The following is a 20,326-nucleotide window of genomic DNA, read 5'->3' as shown; positions in this document are numbered from 1 at the left end:
CACTGGAGTGGGTTGCCATTTCCTTCTCCAATGCATGAAACTGAAAAGTGAAAGTGAAGTCGCCCAGTCGTGTCTGACTCTTAGCGACCCCATGGACTGCTGCCCACCAGGCTCCTCCGTCCGTGGGATTTTCCAGGCAAGAGTACTGGAGTGGGGTGCCATTGCCTTCTCCGAAAGTGGTAGACAGTTAAGACTAAATAAGAGAAATCTAAGTTAAGAGTTGGTTTCTGGGGTTGTTGTTGTTCATTCACTAAGTCATGTACAACTCTTTGTGACTCCATGGACTGCAGCACGCCAGGCTTTTCTGTACTCCACTGTCTCCCAGAGTTCGCTCAAATTCATGTCCATTGAGTTGATGATGCTATCTAACTATATCACCCTCTGCTGCCCTCTTCTCTTCTTCTCACCTGAATTTTTCTACCACCTGGAAAACTTCCTTTCTGAGAAGCACCCAGAGGCTGGCTCCATCAATCCTGTGAGCAGGGCTGTTCTCCCATTATGGTGGCCATGGATGTGCATCACTCAGATCTCCTTTTAAGGGGTCCTGCTACAGGGAGCATAGCTGATTGACAGCCTCTAGCATAATCCAGAGATGTATTGGTTTGATGAGTAAAGAAGCCTACATCGTAAAGGGGCTGTAAGCATTAGCTATCATGAACCAGCAGGAGCCATGGGAGTACCCCTGGATTAAATTTTTAACATGCTTGGTCAAGATGGTTGAACTTAAGACTGGAGGAAAAAGAGATGGTCAGCCAGTGAGAGTGCTGATTAATACCTACAGACTGGAGAAGGCATGAACAGAGGAGCAGGAGCAGAGAGTGGTCACTCCAGGAAAAAGTCATCACCATTTGCTTTATTTTCTGGACCTGAGAAGATTTTCAAGTCTGGATCCCATTGACTAGAGACAGTCAGATCCCCAGGCAGAATGACACTGCAATGCCGTGGCAAGTACACACCACAGTGATTCCCCAATTCTTTCCCAAAGAGCCCTCATACACTGGGAAAGGAAAATACCCAGACGTTTTAAGGCTGTCAGGCACAGATCTGTTGATATTCATTGATACCAGGAGACCTGAAGTGTGGTCACAGTCCCTTTAAAAAAATTTTTTAACATACTTTTTTCTGTTAATTTTTAAAAATTTATTTATTTTTAATTGAAGGGTAATTGCTTTACAGTATTGTGTTGGTTTCTACCAAATATCAACATGAATCAGCTATAGGTTTACCCATGTTCCCTCGCAGCTTAACATCCCTCCCACCTCCCTCCCCATCCCACCTCTCTAAGGTTGTTACTGAGCCCTGGTTTGAGTTCCCTGAGTTACACAGCAAATCCCCATCACAGCCCCTTTTAGAGCTGGAGCTGGCTAAAGTCCTGGCTAAGCCCTGGCTGACTGTGTGTCCTCCGGGTGGTCTGTAGATCCGCCCAGTAGTCATGTCTCTTATCTCAATATGAATTGATACTTTCCATCCATGGGGCCTCAGCCAGCACCACTCTCCAGGGGTTCACAGAATGTGTGACCACTATCTCAGAATCCCTAACATAGCATCCAACAGGGACCCACTTCCCAGTGGGGGTAACCTCATGGGAGCACTTGTCGTGTCACGCAACACACCATCCAAAGTCTGCAGCCCCAGAATTCTGGAACCACCTCCTAAAAGCACAGCGGAAATAATCTTCAGATCAGATGCCGTTCTTTAGGATGGTATGTGCATTAAGTCAGAAGTCCCTCTATGACGCCGTGTCCCCTAAATTGAAAACTTTATGGGTCTGGGAATTCAGGGACAGGAGCAGTGGTGACCCCATCACATCACTCCCATTTCCTGTCCCCACAGCTCTGAGCTCTGCAAATTCAGTGTGCTCATCCCTGTGGGGCACTAGCGAGGCACATTCTGTGTGTGCTCGTCGTGTGTGGCGCTGGGGTGTGTGTGAGGCTACGCATGTTTGTGTGGTAGTGCATGTGTGTGTTATGTGTGTGGACACGTGAGAAGTTTCAGCATGTGTGCTGTACATGTGCTGTGTGTGGTCAGGCGTGTGGTGTGTGGCATGTATTTTGTGTGGCATTCATGGGGCTGTGTATGTGTGCATGTAGAGTGGAGGTGTTTGGATGTGTGAATGTATGTGTGTGCTGTGTGTGGTAGATGTATTACGTATGTGTGCACATGTGTGGTGTGTGTGTGTGGTGTGTGGGTGAATTGGATGATGTATATGTGCTGTATGTGAGTATGTGTGATGTATGTGGGGTGTGGGTGTATGTGTAGTGTGTGGAAGTGTGTTTTCATGTGAGTGGTGAGTACATCTGTGCATTTTGTGTGGTGTGTATTTTGTGTATATAGGTCTGTACTGTGAGTGTGATGTGTATATTTGTGTGATATGAAGTATATTGTTGTTGTTCAGCTGCTCAGTTTTGTCCAACTTTTGTAACCCCATGGATTGTAGCCTTCTAGGCTCCTCTGTCCATGGAATTTTCCAGGTAAGAACATCTTTTTCTAGGTAAAAAAATACTGGAGTGAATTGCCATTTCCTTCTCCAACGGATCTTCCTGACCCAGAGATCGAACCCACATCTGCTGCTTGGCGGGTGGATTCTTTACCACTGAGCCACTGGGAAGCCCCAGGAAGTACATATGCTTGTGTGTATGTGTGATAAGTATTGATGCAGTGTGTATGTCTACATGTATGTAGTATGTATGGAACTGTGGGAAGGAGCACAGGTGTGTATGCTGGGGGTATGATCTGGGGCCATTTGTGTGTCTGTGTGGTATCAGTGCAGTATGCACGCCTGAGGATAGTGTGGGGTTGATGTGTGTATATGTGTGACATGTGTGGATATATGTGTGTGTTGCATAGGTTAGGCACGTGTGTGCTATGTGTAGCGTAGTGTGTACATGAGTCTGGAGCATGTGGAATATAAACATATGTGTGATGTGTGGTCCACATGGCACATATAAATTTGTGTGATGTGTGTTTATGTATCTGTGGCTTGCCTATGGTAGGTATGTGTGCCATGCATGTACATGTTTGTGATATATAGAGAGGGTGCATGCATCAGATGTGTGTGGTGTGCATATGTGTACATGGGTGTGATGCATGATGTGTGTTTATATGTGGTCTGCCTGTGGCACGCACATGTGTGGGGTGTGTGCAGAGTGCCTGTGTGTGTGTGTGTACCTGTGTGGTCTTCCAGCTGAGCAGCAAGCCCTTTGGGGGACCAGCTGCTCTCACCCCCAGAGCACCTCCACTCATTGAGCTCTCAAGAGCTTCCTTGGCTGGCCAGAGTCCACTTCCCAGGTAGCATGAGGGCTGCGTGACTCGGGTGGTCGTCCTTGACAACCGCCTCCCACATACATCACCCTGCCCAGCCCTGTGCTGCGGTGGAACTAATCAGCCGTGATATTGGCAGTCAGGCTCGTGTGCTCCAACCACCCACATGCATGCGAGGGGTGCAGCAGACTCCACCCCAACTGGGCCCCCGACAGTACTGCGTACTTAACAAGCAGGCTAGGCTCATTAGAGGGAGATGTGGGCTGTAATTTCGTGTCACCTGGCCTCTTGGCCGGGGTTTGTCTTTGCAGACACCAGGTGTCATCCATTGCAAGCTGCACATGGCTTGTTAAAAGGGCAGAGTTAGAGAGGGGACGGAGTGGGGCTCACCAGCCGGATGCCACGGTTCCCACCCTCCCTCTTTTTCTTTTTCCAGCCTTTAAAATGTCTGTCTCTCTCTCTTAGTTTAGCCGTCTCCCATCCACCCACTAAAAACTATGCACCTGTAATAACTACCATTTATCAAGTACCTACTCTGTGCAGGTACAATCTTATGCCATCTCCGATCTTCATGACAACCCAGTAAGGTCAGCATTTTCAGCCCACGGTACTAAAAAGGAAATTGAGTCTGTGGGCTTAGGAGCCTGCCTGCTTGGAGGAGCAGGATTGGGAGGCCAGGCCTGTGTGGCCCTTCCCACCCACAAGGGCCAGCATTGTCTGAGTCCACCAGAAAGGGGGAGAGGGTTCTTCCCTACCTCACCTTTGTTACAAGGGAAATGCTGCGCTCTCATCTAAATGTCTCCAAAAATTTGGAAAAGCCCTAGTTTCATATTCTTTCTCTTGACATCCCCAGTCCACCAAAAATTAAAATCTAGAGACACCTACAAATGCCCCAGCTTTTCATGACTCCAGATAAGAGTGCAGTGACCAAGAGCTCCTTTCTGCCAGCCCTGTTCTCAGTCTGTGCCTTGAAGGACTGGCCCCTGGCCCATTGCTGATCCACTAGGCCAGTAAACCAGGCCCCGCAGCAAATAAGCCCACTCTCTCCGTTTACTCCGTTCAGCCACGTGGGGCCTTCAAAGACCTATTTGTGACAGGGGTGTGCTCTGCCACAGTTTTCCTCCTATCATCTAAACTGGCTCTTCTCACCTCTGGCTCCTTAAGAAAAACCTGTTCCTGATTGCAAGGATGCATCTGTTGCATGTTGGCAGGAGAAGAAATATAATGTGATGGCTATGAATGGTGCTTTAGAGTTAGACCTCAGAGATTCAAGTCCTGTTTACACCGCATATAAACTCTGAGATGTAGCTGGAACTCTGCTCCATGTTATGTGGCAGATGGGAGGGGAGTTTGGGGAAGAATGGACACATGTATGTGTATGGCTGAGTCCCTTTGCTGTCCACCCGAAACTATCACAACACTGTTAATCAGCTGCACTCCAATATAAAATAAAAAGTTAAAAAAATAAAAGCAATGGAGCAGGAGATCTGGACAGTGAAAAATAAACTTCAAATCAATGCAATATTATTTCAGCTCCCATAACTAAAACAACTCTTGTTAAGGTCCACTTATTGCTAAATTCCTATGGCCTACCTTCTTTTTTTAATTATGTATTTACTTATTTATTTTTAATTTTAAATTGATTTTTTATTGAAGTATAGTTGATGTGTATCATGCGTGCTAAGTTGCTTCAGTCTTGTCTAACTCATTCGACACTATGGCCTGTAGCCCTCCAGGCTCCTCTGTCCATGGGATTCTCCAGGCAAGAAAACTGGAGTGGGTCACCATGCCCTCCTCCAGGGGATCTTCCTGACCCAGGGATGGAACCCATGTCTGTATATCTCCTGCATTGGCAGGCAGAATTTTTACCACTAACGCCCATTGTTCATTTACAGTATTATGTAAGTTATAGGTATACAGTATAGCAATTCACAAATTTTAAAGGTTATACTCCATTTATAGTTCTTATAAAATATTGGCTATATTCCTCATGTTGTACAACATATCCCTGTATCTTGTTTTATACTTAAAAGAAACTCTGAGATGTGTTAATTTGCTTCAGTCCTCTAAGCCTCAGTTTCCTCATCTGTGGTGTAAGAATATAATACTCAAAGCTCTGAGCATGGTATCTGCTGCTGCTGCTGCTAAGTCATGTCAGTCATGTCCGACTCTGTGAGACCCCATAGACAGCAGCCCACCAGGCTCCCCCGTCCCTGGGATTCTCCAGGCAAGAATACTGGAGTGGGTTGCCATTTCCTTCTCCAATGCATGAAAGTGAAAAGTGAAAGTGAAATTGCTCAGTCGCGTCCGACTCTTCGTGACCCCATGGACTGCAGCCCACCAGGCTCCTGTGTCCATGGGAGTTTCCAGGCAAGAGTACTGGAGTGGGTCGCCAGTGCCTTCTCCAGAGCATGGTATCTGGCCCCCAGGAAAAGTTCAGGACGTTCACAGTTATCATTAGAGTTTTCAGTTGGAATGAATAGGAGACTAGGTGAAATTTGCATGATTGTACTTTTACAGTAAGCCATTAATGATGCATCCATTTAGTTTTCAACTCTGAAAGAACATAGATTTGATTAATTACAACCGGAATTTAAAATATTTCCATTATTCAGAAATAACCTACAGAGAGTCCAAGCTCATGCCTCCTTTCTTCCTCCCTACTTTCCCTTTTTTTCTGAGAGATAAATAGCAATTTTGCTGTCGGATTCACTGGCTTGTCCTTACCCTGGTAACAAGCTAAAGCTTTAACCTTGATTAAGCAACATCAAATCTGATGCAAGTTCTCCCCACCTTCGGTCCAACCCCTGCTTCCCAGGCCCAGCCTCGCCCTGGACTCTCCACCCCTGCTTAGCATCAGAACACTGCCAAGGCTAAGCACCTCAATTTTTTTCTTTGAAACAGTTGTCTGCCTACTTGAAGTTGGAGCATTTTATCTGTTCTGCAGGATGGTCCTGCCCCTCAGAAAATACTTGAGCACGTTAAGTTGTTTGAAATGCTTCTGAAATGAAGCAGGGTCCAAACCACACCCCTCCCTGTATTTCTCAGCTGAGTTGCCCTGGCATTCTCTCATGACCCCTAAATGCCTTCCACCTACCCTTCCTATGAATGCAAGGCAGGTAAAATCTCTTGGCACAACAAATTCAGAGCAATGGAAGGGGTTTTGGCACTTACTGTGACTCAAGGCAAACCTATTTCTAGATGGTAAAATATGAAAAGAGAGTGACTAGTTTAACACTGAGGAAAATTGAATGTTGATAAATGAATTGTTTTCACTCAGTCTTTCAGACTCTGTCCCTCACACCCACATCCTTAAAGGTACCTATTTCCTGTACATCATCCTTAGGTTACTCTCAATTCAAAAGGATTCACGGACAGCAATGAGTCAGTCATTCGTATTCACAAAGCTCTAGATTCGGCTAAAGTATTAAAATTGAACAATGGACTTCCAATCTGGGACCTAGACCTACTCACTGACAAAGTGACCTCCTCGATATGGGTGAAGACATATTTGACACTAAATTTGTTGCCAATGTTAACAGTGTTCAACCTTGAGCCCTTGAGTTACTGTATCCTACATGCGTTGGTACCTTACTTGGATTGAAAATGTGACAGATCAATGAGAGTCCTTTCACCCAAGGCCATGGCATTCCCTTTACATGAAGGTCATGTATGCACTCATTGGACAAAATATAAATAATCTTTCTTTCAACTTTCAGTTTTAGATCCTGACCTGTTTTATGTCAAGAAGCCACAGGGAACCCAACTCATGTCATCAGGTTGGCTTGATTTGCTGATGATCTCCTTAAATCACATAGTGATATTGAATGCAGTTCCGAAAAGGAATGTCAGGTTCCCAGGGACGTTTGTTTAAAAAACCTATAATGTTATAGAAAATGCAAACCTTGAGTCCATTTGCTTTCCTTTGTCATAGAAGCTTTGAGGACAGGAGAAAAATATAACTCCTGCTGGGAACACCTGTCATATCCTTCCTGGGAGAGCAGATACAGAAGAACTTGTATCATTTCGATCAGTTTAACAGCTGATTTTGTAACCAAAAGTGGGATCTGGCTGCTCTTTGCTCAAAAGCCATTAAAGAGGCCAAGTTGGTGGAAAAGAAAGCTTGCTTTATCTTGATGCCGGCTAGCCAGTGGGAGGAGGGGAAGTGGACGCCTGTCCAGAGGCTGACTCCCCACCACCCCCAACCCTGACAGTCAGTGAGCAAGAGCTTTTGTAGGCTGAGGGAAGGGGCTACGTGAAGACACAGCACGGTCAGTTCTGACAGTCATCTTGAAATTGGTCATCAGCGGTCTGACCAGCATTGCCTTGTGTACAGTAATCTTCAGTTCCAGGGTCGGTTTGTTTCCATCTCTTGAGGCCAGTTCCCAGAACTGTACAGCTTATGTCATGCCTCCAGTCTGGTCATCATATAGTTAAGTCCTTCTACCTGGTGGGGGTTTTAGTGTCTATATGGCAGCTCACAGGATATGACTCAGAATATTATCTGTGGCCCTCGAGAAGAAACCAAAGGTCCTTGACTTTTTTGGTGACTGCACTCACTATTACTGTTTGGTCTCCTTTGACTGTTTTCCTTTGTTTCTGCATTTTGTCACTTCTCTGATTAAACTTATTCCTTGGTTTTTCCCACAGACAAAAGGCAGGCAGAGGACACAGAGGGGTAAGGGCCAGAGGGTCCTGCTCTGTTTCACTTTCTCCTTGCTGTAGGATTCATTGATCTGGTCTCTAATTTCTATAAAGCTTAGAATTTTTGACCTTGAGTAAAGTGGGTGGACTCCATTTTTATTTTTCCTGTTAAATATTTATTTTGAAGATGTTAAGAAAAGTGTGCTGGCATAGTTTTCATTCCAAGATGCCCATTCTCTAAACTTAAAAATAAAATAGACATACTCACCAGAAAAAGAAATAGACCAGTCTGCTTCCTGAACACAGGGGGATGGGGTGGGGAAGGATGGGTCGGTGGGGGAATTAGGGGGAGTGCCCAGGGCAGTCTCAAGGAGCCTGAACAGAAGCCGGCTTCTTCCACCCTCAGCCTCTTGTCTCCCAAAACACAGGTGCCCCCAAATAAGATTATCAGATAAAATCGGGATGCTCAGTTAAATATGAACTTCAGATAAACAACAAATAATTTTTTACTTGAAATGTTTCCCTAGTATTACATATTGGTTTTCCTTTGCTCAAGCTGCCCACCCTACCCCAAAAGCCTTTAAACAAATGCTCTGCAGCTGTCCTGGGCAGTCAGAGCTAAAGAGACTGATAATCTCCCAGAATCAAAAGCAGGGTGGTACCTAAATGTCACTAAACCAACCTTTCATTTTACAGATGATCAAACAGAGGTCAAAGAGAGAAAAACCATTGTCTAAGAACACATAGCTCCTGCTCTTATCTCCCAGGGCAGAGCTGTACCCTCTAAGGAGCCTGCCTTCTACCGCTTCTCCGCGAGACTGGATTCTGACTTTAAAGTTAGCATGTGGGCACGTGCATCCGCGTCTCTTTGCCTCTGTCTACTACAGCAGTAAGAACATGGCACAGGTAAGTTCCATCACCTCCCAGAGAAGGGAAAAAGGACTGACCGACCGCCTTCTTGGGTAAGGAATGGTGGGGGGGATGAGCAGAGGTAGGGGAGACAAATTACAGAGAACAAAGCACAGATTAGCATCTTAATAAATTATCCTGCCACCTTAGACTCACTGGAGCTAGGCTTTCTCAAAGTGGGGGCGCATTCACGGAGTAACTTGTGATTACTGTGGTCGGTTACAGAACCTTCCCCTGGAGACCTTTCCAAATCAGACGGAAAACCATTTGTCTTTGTTAGCCAAGTTGCAGCCCTGCCTAGAGACCCACAGGAGGATGAATCTAAATGACTTCCCCAGAACTCTTCTGACCTTGGAATCTATGAAAATTTAAACAACTAATATTATAATGTTCAAATCTAAGACTAGAATAAATGCAAAAGTAGCTTGGTATTATTACAGAGCTTCAATGTTGCTCAAGGCTTTATGGAATCAAGGAAAATTCCTCTAAAAGGCCATGGGAACGCCCGGGTCGCTTTCTTGAAGCTTTACGAGGAAAGTGTAGCATTGGTTGATGATGATTAAGGATGCTATTTATATGCATATAGAACACTCAATTTCCTTACCATTTGCAAGGGATACATTCTAGAGACTGCCTGAAACAGGAAAATGCATTGTTCAGCATTAAACTGAGATAACCAAGGTCAGAGACCAAGATACCCAGACTCCCAATTTCCAAGACTCTCCAGTGACTCAAGGGGCTTCATTTCCAACTCTTCCAGTTCCCATAGCTTCTGCTTTGCCTATGTAAGCTGATTAGGGGGGCAGGGAGAGTGTTCAAAGGAAGCTCCCCAGATTCCTTGTGCCTTTATTATTTAGTCGCTAAGTCCTGTCTCTTTTTTGATCCCATGGACTATAGCCCCACCAGGCTCCTCTGTCCATGGGATTACCCAAGGCAAGAATACTGGAGTGGGGTGCCATTTCCTACTCCAGGGGATCGTCTTGATCCAGGGATTGAACCCTCATCTCCTTCAGAGGCATATGGATTCTCTACCACTGTGCTACCTAGGAAGCCCCTCTGTGTCTAAAATAGTCCTATACTGCAGATACAGAGAGGCCAACTGCTCCCCAGCCCTGAATGGACTGGATAAAGGACCTGCAAGGTGGAGTCAAGTTCTCTGAGACTCAAGTGACAAAGACTGGGGCTAAAAAGCAGGAAATATAACACTGCCTTTGGAAGCTTCCCACATAACCCAATTCACCCAAAATTTAAGCCATGAATATTATAGTTGGAATTGTTTCACACATTTCGGGGCTGGGAAAGGCTTTGAAGCCTACATAGGCTCAGCTGTTCATTGAACCAGTGAAGAGAGAGGGACTTACGACCAAAAATATTTTTTCAGCCTTTGTTGTTAGGGGAGAATCCTTCTTCCCAGCACCCATGGAAACAGACTCCTTAGCATGAAACCTGTGCCGTCCTCCTACTCGTTACTCCAGGGAAGAAAGAGTGACTTAATATGCTGGGGAGTTTTGGAAGACGAGGGCTTTCCTGGTGGCTCAGACAGTAAAGAATCTGCCAGCAATGCCAGAGACCCAGCTTTGATCCCTGGGTCAGGAAGATCCCCTAGAGAAGGGAATGGCAACCCACTCCAGTTTTCTTGCCTGGAGAATCCCATGGACAGAGGAGTCTGGCGGGCTACAGTCCACGGGGTTGTAAAGAGTCAGACACGACTGAGCTACTAACACCTGGTTTGGAAGAAGAGATTGTTCCCCTGGCCTCTTCCTCCTCTGTCTTTCCTGGGAATGAGTTGTCCACGAGAAGCCTTTTCTGCTTGCCTCTCTCAGGGAAGGTGCTCACCTGGTAGGGAGGGGACAAGATGGTCTGCTCAGGTACAAGGCTGTAGAAAAAGTCTGACTAAATCTGCTGTTCAGCATTTGGAAGACCACTTGTCTTCCAAAACATATATGTCACATTCTTTTTTTTAAATTGAAGTAGAGTTGATTCACATTGCTGTGCTAGGTGCTAGTTTGAGGCACAGTAAATTAATTGTATATATATATATTTTTTTCAGATTCTTTTCCATTGTAGGTTATTATAAGATATTAAATATAGTTCCCTGTGCTATTCAGTAGGACCTTTTTGTTTACCTACTTTATATATAGTAGTGTGTATCTGTTAATCCCAAACTCCTAATTCATCCTTCCCTCCCCTTCCAGTTCCCCTTTGGTAATGATGATTTTTTTTTTATGTCTATGAGTCTGTTTCTGTTTTGTAAATAAGTTCATTTGTATCATTTTTTTAGGTTTCAGATATAAGTGATATCATATGGTATCCTATGTCATATGATAGCATTTGACTTTGTCTGACTCACTTCACTTAGTGTGATCATCTCTAGGCCCATCCATGCTGCTGCAAATGGCATTATTTCGTTTTTTATGGCTGAGTAATATTCTATCGTGCGTGTGTGTGTGTGTGTGTGTGTGTGTGTGTGTGTGTATCTCACATCTTCTTTATCCTTTCATCTGTTGATGGACATTGAGGTTTCTTCCATACCTTGACTATTGTAAATAGTTATGCCACACTCTTGAATACCAACTTTTATAGTAATATAGATTAAAAAAAAATTAGCCTCCATCTACCTTAGTCTTTTGCCTTATTTTTCAATTTGTTCTGAATTCCAGCAGAGGTGCTGGGACCCCTCAAACCCCACATTCATACCAGGGGCTCTCAAACATTCTCCAGTTACATCCAGCTTAAAAAAATCTCATGTAGACCCTCTCCCCAGAAAAATGAGTTCTCTGAAGCCAATATATGGGCTTAAACATCACTTGAAACACCCCTAGTTAATTTTCATGATGAATTATAAAAGTTGATGTATAGAGCAAGCTAGAAAGATTGATTAAACTTCTAGGAGTTTATAAAAGCACTGGCATTTGACAAACACCTGCCTACCAACATTCAGCTATTCTGAACCCACATCAAGTTTGACTTATTTCACTAATTAAATAAGCAATCACTGAGGGACTGTTACATGGAAGGCTCTCATTTAGGCACTAAGGAGGGACACAAAGAAGGACAAGATAATATTCATGGCCTCAAAAAACCCAAAGTCTAATAGAAAAATACAATAGCAAAATTTCACAATACAGTGTACCTTGCATTTGGTGTGGCCATATCATTCAGCTGTTGTCAAGGGAGTGAAATGAAAGTGGTATGTACAACCTTCAGTTCATGTCCTTACAAGGAAGAACCAAAACCTCCCCTTCCATTTTCTCCCTTTCCAATAGCTAGAATGTGGCTGTAATGGGGAAAGCTGGAACATCCATCCTCTACCTCAAGATGAAAGCTATAGAGTGAGATGACAGAGCAAGAAGATGTTAAGAAACCTGGAAGAGGGCGGAGAGGAATTCCCAGCTGGTCCAGTGTTTAGGGCTCAGCACCGTCACTGCTGTGGCCTGGGTTCAGCCCCCGGTCAGAGAATTAAGATCCCACAAGCCATGCATGTATATATACATACTCATTTGCTAAGTCATGCCTGATTCTTTGAGACCCCATGTACTGTAGCCCACCAGGCTCCTCCAACCATGGGATTTCCCAGAAGATAATACTGGAAAGGGTTGCCATTTTCTTCTCCAGGAGCTCTTCCCAACCCAGGAATCAAACCCACATCTCCTGTATCTCCGGCATCACAGGCAGATTCTTTACCAACTGAACCACTTGGGAAGCCTCAAGCCATGCGTGGTGCTGCCAGAAATAAAAGAAGAAGCCTGGTGGCTGACACCATTGTGCAAACACACCAGCCCTGGAATGCTTACCTGGGTTTTTCTATGGAAGAGAAATAGAATTCCATCTCGTTTAAGCACTATAATTTTAGGACTCTTTGTTAACAGCAGCGAAACTAACATTTAAAGTCTGAGTTAATGCAATCTGCAGAGATGCTGACTCTGGAGAATGGTGCATTTGATATGATGAGTCCAGGGGCAGCAGGAATTTTTGTTCCGGTGTTAGAGACATGAAAACAAGGCAAATCAATTATATAGTCTAGCAAGCCAGAAGAATAGAATCAGAGCTAGAATTTTCCTCAGATGTTTCTAAGTCTAATACTTGCTTTACTTAGTGTATCTCATATACAAGGATAGCCCTTAAAGCAAATTCTTCCAAGAAAGTCTAAGCAGTTGACCAGCGGCTGCTATGTGCCATTTTGTTGGGCACTGAGGATGGAAAATCCAGCAAAAACAAGGGCCTTGCTTTCATGCCCGTAAGTTGGTGATGGGCTTCCCAGGTGGTGCTAGTAGTAAAGAATCCACCTGCCAGTGCAGGAGACACAAGAGACATGGGTTCAATCCCTGAGTTGGGCAGATTGCCTGGAGTAGGAAATGGCAACCCACTCCCTTAGATTTAATAAAAGATTTCCAAAGGGATCCAAGGAGGCTGATCTTAAACAGAAGGGACTTGGCAACTTAGAGCAGACACCTCCCCTCAGTAGGAGGGGCTTGAAGCCTCGAGGGGTGTGGCCTCCACCGGAAGGTGAAGGAACATCAATTACTGCTGGAGTCTGTGTTGAGCTGGATAAAAACAATACATTTTTAAAATTTAATTCTAAAGAGCCTGGATTTTAGGCTTTTTTCCTTGAAATAAGGTTTTCCAAGAAATATTTTCAAAAGTCGCTTTCTGAAATACAGAAACTCAAATGAAGATTGCAAGAGTGGTCCTTAAAACACTTTAACTAGGAGGGAGAAAAATAATAATGTTTATGTTGTTGGTATGTACATGAGAACTCTATGCAGACCAGCCATCTTGGTTTGCCTGGGACCCAGGGTAACTCCACAGCTTTCCAAGGGGTGCTAATGGTAAAGAATCCATCTGCCAATACGGGAGACCTTAGGAGACAAGGGTTGGATCCCTGGATCGGGAATATACCCTGGAAAAGGGCATGGCATCCCACTCCAGTATTCTTTCCTGGAGAGTCCTAGGGACAGAAGAGCCTGACAGGTTACAGTCCATTGGGTCATAAAGAGTCAAACATGACTGAAGTGACTTAGCATGCACGCAGTCCAGTGAGTTCTCCTGGACACAGAACTCTTTGTTTTAAAACTGGGATGGCTAGGAGAAGACTGATATAAGTTGGTCACCCTCCCTAATATATATAGTTTATTCATTTTCTGAAAAAGTTTAAGCATCAGTCAATCAGTATATATTTATTGAGTACTGCTCAGTACTTTGCTAGGCATTGTGAGAAAATAAGTCAGGGGTATATCTCTTGCCTGAAATTTTGTAGCTCCTTCCCTGCTTCCCAGGAGTTTATAATCTAATTTCCCTAAAACACTCAATGTGGGCTAAGTCACTTCAGTCATGTCCAACTCTGTGCAACCCTATGGACTGCAGCCTGCCAGGCTCCTCTGTCCATGGGTTCTCCAGGCAAGTATACTGGGGTGGGTTGCCGTGCCCTCCCCCAGGGGATCTTCCTGACCCAGGGATCAAACCAGCGTCTCTTACATCTAACTGCATTGGCAAGCAGTTTCTTTACCACTAGCGCCACCTGGGAAGCTAAAAACAACTCAGTGATTGCTTGCCAAACATTATTTGTCAGGCACTGTGGTTGGCCCTTGGAATACAAAGATGAATGAGAAACTGAGTCTGGCCACGAGGCACTTACTCTTTTTTGAGGAACACAAAACACAGTAAGATACAACACAGTTAGGTAAGGGCTGTTGTAGAGCTGGAACAAAGGCCCAGGCATGCACTCCATAGCAGGACCAGCTGACTGTGGCTGTGGCTGTGTGCACATACAACCGTGGCACTGAGCGGCATGAGTTATGTTTCGTGCAAGCAGCGGTCTGGACTCAAGCTAATAAATACTGTAATAATTCAAAGGAGAGAAAGAGCCCCCTTAGTGGGGTCATCACGCCTATGAAAAGACAGGATTTAAGGTAAACTTGGGTAGATGGGGAAACAGTGGAAACAGTGTCAGACTTTATTTTTCTAGGCTCCAAAATTACTGCAGATGGTGACTGCAGCCATGAAATTAAAAGACGCTTACTCATTGGAAGGAAAGTTATGACCAACCTAGATAGTATACTGAAAAGCAGAGACATTACTTTGCCAACAAAGGTCCGTCTAGTCAACGCTATGGTTTTTCCTGTGGTCATGTATGGATGTGAGAGTTGGACTGTGAAGAAAGCTAAGCACCAAAGAATTAATGCTTTTGAACTGTGGTGTTGGAGAAGACTCTTGAGAGTCCCTTGGACTGCCAGAAGATCCAACCAGTCCATTCTGAAGGAGATCAGCCCTGGGATTTCTTTGGAAGGAATGATGCTGGGGCTGAAATGCTCCAGTACTTTGGCCACCTCATGCGAAGAGTTGACTCATTGGAAAAGACTCAGATGCTGGGAGGGATTGGGAGCAGGAGGAGAAGGGGACGACAGAGGCTGGATGGCATCACTGACTCGATGGACGTGAGTCTGAGTGAACTCCAGGAGTTGGTGATGGACAGGGAGGCCTGGCGTGCTGAGATTCATGGTGTCACAAAGAGTTGGACATGACTGAGTGACTGAACTGAACTGAACTGACCTGACTGGGTCAAATTTTAATATGTACTTCTATGTATTGTACTTATACATTGTAATATGTACAATTCCTCATATTCATGTATGTATGAATAAATATAAAAGAGGCTCTTGAATGGACCAGTCATGCTAGTGTGTTATAAAAGAAGATGGTGACTTATCCAGTTTTGTGCACCTGAGGTGCTAAAACTAAGCAGCAACCAGGAAGAAAGATTAACAGGCAGAGATGACGTAGAGAAAATCCTAGGTAAGTGTAACGGTATCACTAAAGGTTTAGACTAGAGGAAAGAACGATTACTATCCCTTGTTAAACAAATTTAACAAAGGAGGTGAGTTTGTTGGGGATCCCCAGTATTTTTGGCACTGGGGACCAGTTTTGTTGAGGACAATTTTTCCGTGGACCAGGGTGGGGGATGGTTTGGGGATGACTCAAGTGCATTACATTTAGGGTTTGTGTTCCTATGAGAACCTATGATCTGACAGGAGATGGAGCTCAGTGGTAATGCGAACAATGAGTAGTGGCTGTAAACACAGATGATGCTTCACTCATTTGCCCACCACTCACTTCCTCCTGTGCAGCCTGGTTCCGAACAGGCCATGGACCAATTCCAGTCTGTGGCCTGGGGGCTGGGGACCCCTGATGCGGAAAACAAGGACTCAGAACAATGGGTTAGAAGACATGGAAACAATGTAAGTGTCCATCAACAGATGTATGAAAGGGACATGGCAGATAGATACATACATACATAGGTATATATGGGGTGGAATACTACTCTGCCATGAAAAAGGATGACGTTTTGGCATTTGCAGCAACATGGATGGACTTGGAGGGTGTTGTGCTAAGTGAAATAAGTCAGTCAGAAGAAGATAAATAGTGATATTGCTTACATGTGGAATCTAAAAAATACAAGAAACTACTGAATATAACATTTAAGAAGCAGACTCACAGATAGAGAACAAACTAGTGCCTACCAGCGGCAGGGGGAATACAGGGACAGGAGAGTGGGAGTTACAAACCATAGGTGTAAGTAAGGCTCAGATATTTACTGTATAACACAGGGAATATAGCCAATGTTTTGTAATACCTATAAATGGAAAATAACCTTTCAGTTCAGTTCAGTCGCTCAGTCGCGTCCAACTCTTTGCGACCCCATGAATCGCAGCACACCAGGCACAGTATAAAAGTCTTTTAAAACATAGATTAGGGTCAGATGATGAAAGATCATGAATTTCTGAGAAGTTTGGAATACCATGCTGGAAAGCCATGAAGGCTTTGGAAAGGAAAGTGTTTGGTGAAAGTTACATTTTTAGAAGCTTACTCTGGCAAAAGTAATAACCCAGGTCTTGCATGAATTAAAAAAGACTCTGAGTTAATGAATTAAAACCAAAGAAGTTTTTTATAACAGGCACTATGGAGAACAGTATGGAGGTTCCCTCAAAAATTACACATCAGATCAGTTCAGTCACTCAGTTGTGTCTGACTCTTTGCGACCCCATGGACTGCAGCACGCCAGGCCTCCCTGTCCATCACCAATGCCCAGAGCTTACTCAAACTCATGTCCATTGAGTCAGTGATGCCATCCAACCATCTCATCCTCTGTCATCCCCTTCTCCTCCCGCCTTCAATCTTTCCCAGCATCAGGGTCTTTTCCAATGAGTCAGTTCTTCACATCAGGTGGCCAAAGTATTGGAGTTTCAGCTTCAGCATCAGTCCTTCTAATGAATATTCAGGACTGATTTCCTTTAGGATGGACTGGTTGGATCTAGTCCAAGGGACTAAATTGGATTGCAGTCCAAGGGATTAAATTGGATTGCAGTCCAAGGGACTCTCAATAATCTCCCCCAACACCACAGTTCAAAAGCATCAATTCTTCAGTGCTCAGCTTTCTTTATAGTCCAACTCTCACATCCATACATGACTACTGGAAAAACCATAGCTTTGACTAGATGAACCTTTGTTGGCAAGGTAATGTCTCTGCTTTTTAATACACTGTCTAGGTTGGCTATAACTTTTCTTCCAAGGAGCAAGCATCTTTGAATTTCATGGCTGCAGTCACCATCTGCAGTGATTTTGGAGCCCAAGAAAATAAAGTCTGTTTCTGTTTCCACTATTTCCCCATCTATTTGCCATGAAGTTATGGGCCATCCTAAAGGAGATCAGTCCTGGGTGTTCATTGGAAGGACTGATGTTGAAGCTGAAACTCCAATACTTTGGCCACCTGATGCAAAGAGCTGACTCATTTGAAAAGACCCTGATGCTGGGAAAGACTGAGGGCAGGAGAAGAGGGGACAACAGAGGATGAGATGGTTGGATGGCATCACCGACTCAATGGACATGAGTTTGGGTAGGCTCTGGGAGTTGGTGATGGACAGGAAGGCCTGGCGTGCTGTGGTTCATGAGGTCACAGAGTCGGACATGACTGAGCAACTGAACTGAACTGAACTGAACTGATGGGATAGGATGCCATGATCTTAGTTTTCTGAATGTTGAGTTTTAAGCCAACTTTTTCACTTTTCTCTTTTACTTTCATCAAGAAGCTCTTTAGTTCTTCTTCGCTTTCTGCCACAAGCATGGTGTCTGAGGTTATTGATATTTCTCCTGGCAATCTTGATTCCAGCTTGTACTTCATCCAGCCCAGCATTTCTCATGATGTACTCTGCTGCTGCTGCTGCTGCTGCTAAGTCGCTTCAGTCGTGTCCGACTCTGTGCGATCCCATACATATAAGTTAAATAAGGAGGATGACAATATACAGCCTTGACATACTCCTTTCCTGATTTGGAACTAGTCTATTTTTCCGTGTCCAGTTCTAACTTGCTTCCTGACCTACATACATTCCTTAGAAAACTACACATTGCTATATAATCTGGCAATCCCACTCCTGGGTGTATATTCACAGAAAACCATAATTTGTGAAAACACGTGCACCCCAGCATTCATTGCAGTGCTATTTACTATAACTAAGACATGGAAGCAACCAAAATGTCAATCAACAGATGAATGGATAAAGAAGATGCGGTACATATATACAATGAAATATTACTCTCCAAAGAAGAGTGAAATGATGCCATTTGCAGCAACATAGATGGAGCTGGAGCTGATTATACCAGTTAAGTGAATCAGACAGAGAAAGACAAATACCATATGATATCACTTATAGGTGGAGTCTAAAACTTGGCACAAATAAACTGGGTACAAGCAAACTAATTTACAAAACAGAGACAGATTCACAGACTTAGAAAACAAACTTATAGTTACCAAAGGGGAAATGAAGGGAGGGATAAGTTAGGAGGTTGGGATTAACATATAACACACTAATATGTGTGTATATAAAATAGATAATCAACAAGGACCTACTGAATAGCACAGGGAACTATTCAAAACAGTCTGTAATAACATATATGGGAGCAGAATCTGAAAGAGAATATATATATGTATGTATGAATGAATCAAGTTGCAAAACACCTAAAACAAACACAACATTGTAAATCAACTATACTCCAATATAAAATAAAAATTCAATTTAAAAAAAAAAACCAAGGGAGTTACACTGTGCATGGAAAGGAATGTTTTTAAGAGTTCTCCATTTTTACTGTAGAATGCAGCTGCTGGCTGGAGGGAGGGAGTGGTTCTTGGCATCTTCTTAAAAGGGTTGGGATGTTGATGCACCTACAGAGAGAGGAATTGGTCCTCCTGTACAGAAAGAATCATGGCTGCCAGGAATGAACTCTTCCTCCACTAACAGTAACCTCACAAGTAGAGATGGTTACCTACAGGGAGAAATCAGGGGCAAAGAATCTTCCAGCTCCAATTTGAAAATAAAAAACAACCAGGAAAATGGTGACACCTATGTCTGTCTAGACTGAATTAAGCCAAAGTAAAGAGAAAGAGCCTCTGTATCGTTTTCTAACATAGACTCCTTCAAATTCCTTTCTCACAGTCTATTTCCATTTCTAATTCTACCTGTACAAAATATAATCATGCTGCTTTTAATTACTTATGCATACATGAATACTAGTAAGTTAAACTTGTTCTTCTGTTTACAAAGACAGAGTGATACAGAGTAGCTTAGGAATTGCTTCTTTTCCCAATGATTTTAAATGTGCAGTGAGTTTCTTTCTAAAACACATATTTGCAGATGTCACTTTAAACACTATTTTCTGAGATTATATTTTCCATAGAAAACAGATGTCTGCAATTATCCCTTTTTTGACCTCTGAGACTTATCAAAGTCAAATAGGTAATCATCCAATCAGACGGGCTATCATTATCAGAAGAAAAGTAATTATAATCTGAATATGTTTGAACATGATTATTATAAGCTTTAAACTGTTACACTTTTGATTGGGGCAGAATTGGAAGACATTATCACTTCATAATTCAAATGATGTAACTTCACTTGTTTTTGTCATTTCGAATCTGGAGAGCTAAATTTATTTAACAATATAATTCTTTAAACATGAACAAATTATGCAATAATCTCTTTAAAATCATGAGAATGCTTCTCAAAATCTTGACAGTGAAATTAGGGGATTTTTTTTTTTTTTTTTTAACTAGAGCAAATCAGAGCTTAGCACTGAGCCCCATCAGAGTGGGAAGCTTGAGGCAGACATATTCATTTGACAGACATTTTGTGATCTGTCTGGTTCTATTAAAACACCAGCTACTTTCCTGCCTACCTCTGGAGGCCCACCCATGGCTGGCCCGAATCAAAAGGAGAACTAGGCCCAGTAGACAGAAATGATGAGTGAGAAGTGTAATAAAAGTGGGAAAATGGATAAGAAAAAAGTATCTTTCCCAAGAAGATGTGTAAATAGAAGAGTGAATTAGATCTGAAACCAGAACTGAGGATTCTTTCAAGGACATAAGGATTTAAGGGGGGGAAAGCTGGGTTGAAAACCTCACGCCTGATAGACATTGAGTAAAACAGCATTTCCCATTGAAAAGATTTTATGAAACCCTACAACA

At 43.5% G+C, this 20,326-nt stretch overlaps 1 long non-coding RNA gene across 1 annotated transcript in view; it reads left to right on the top strand.

The window, feature by feature from the left end:
* The window catches only part of LOC113907787, an 84,970-nt gene extending 77,837 nt beyond the window's left edge, over positions 1-7,133 (top strand). The window contains exon 3 of the long non-coding RNA XR_003515277.1: positions 6,981-7,133. This is a non-coding gene — a long non-coding RNA (uncharacterized LOC113907787). The remainder of the gene's footprint in view (positions 1-6,980) is intronic.
* The last annotated feature ends 13,193 nt before the right edge of the window (positions 7,134-20,326 follow it).

The sequence above is a fragment of the Bos indicus x Bos taurus genome, chromosome 17 (genome assembly GCF_003369695.1).
Source record: "Bos indicus x Bos taurus breed Angus x Brahman F1 hybrid chromosome 17, Bos_hybrid_MaternalHap_v2.0, whole genome shotgun sequence".
NCBI lineage: Eukaryota > Metazoa > Chordata > Mammalia > Artiodactyla > Bovidae > Bos > Bos indicus x Bos taurus.
This window is presented reverse-complemented; position numbering and strand designations above follow the sequence as displayed.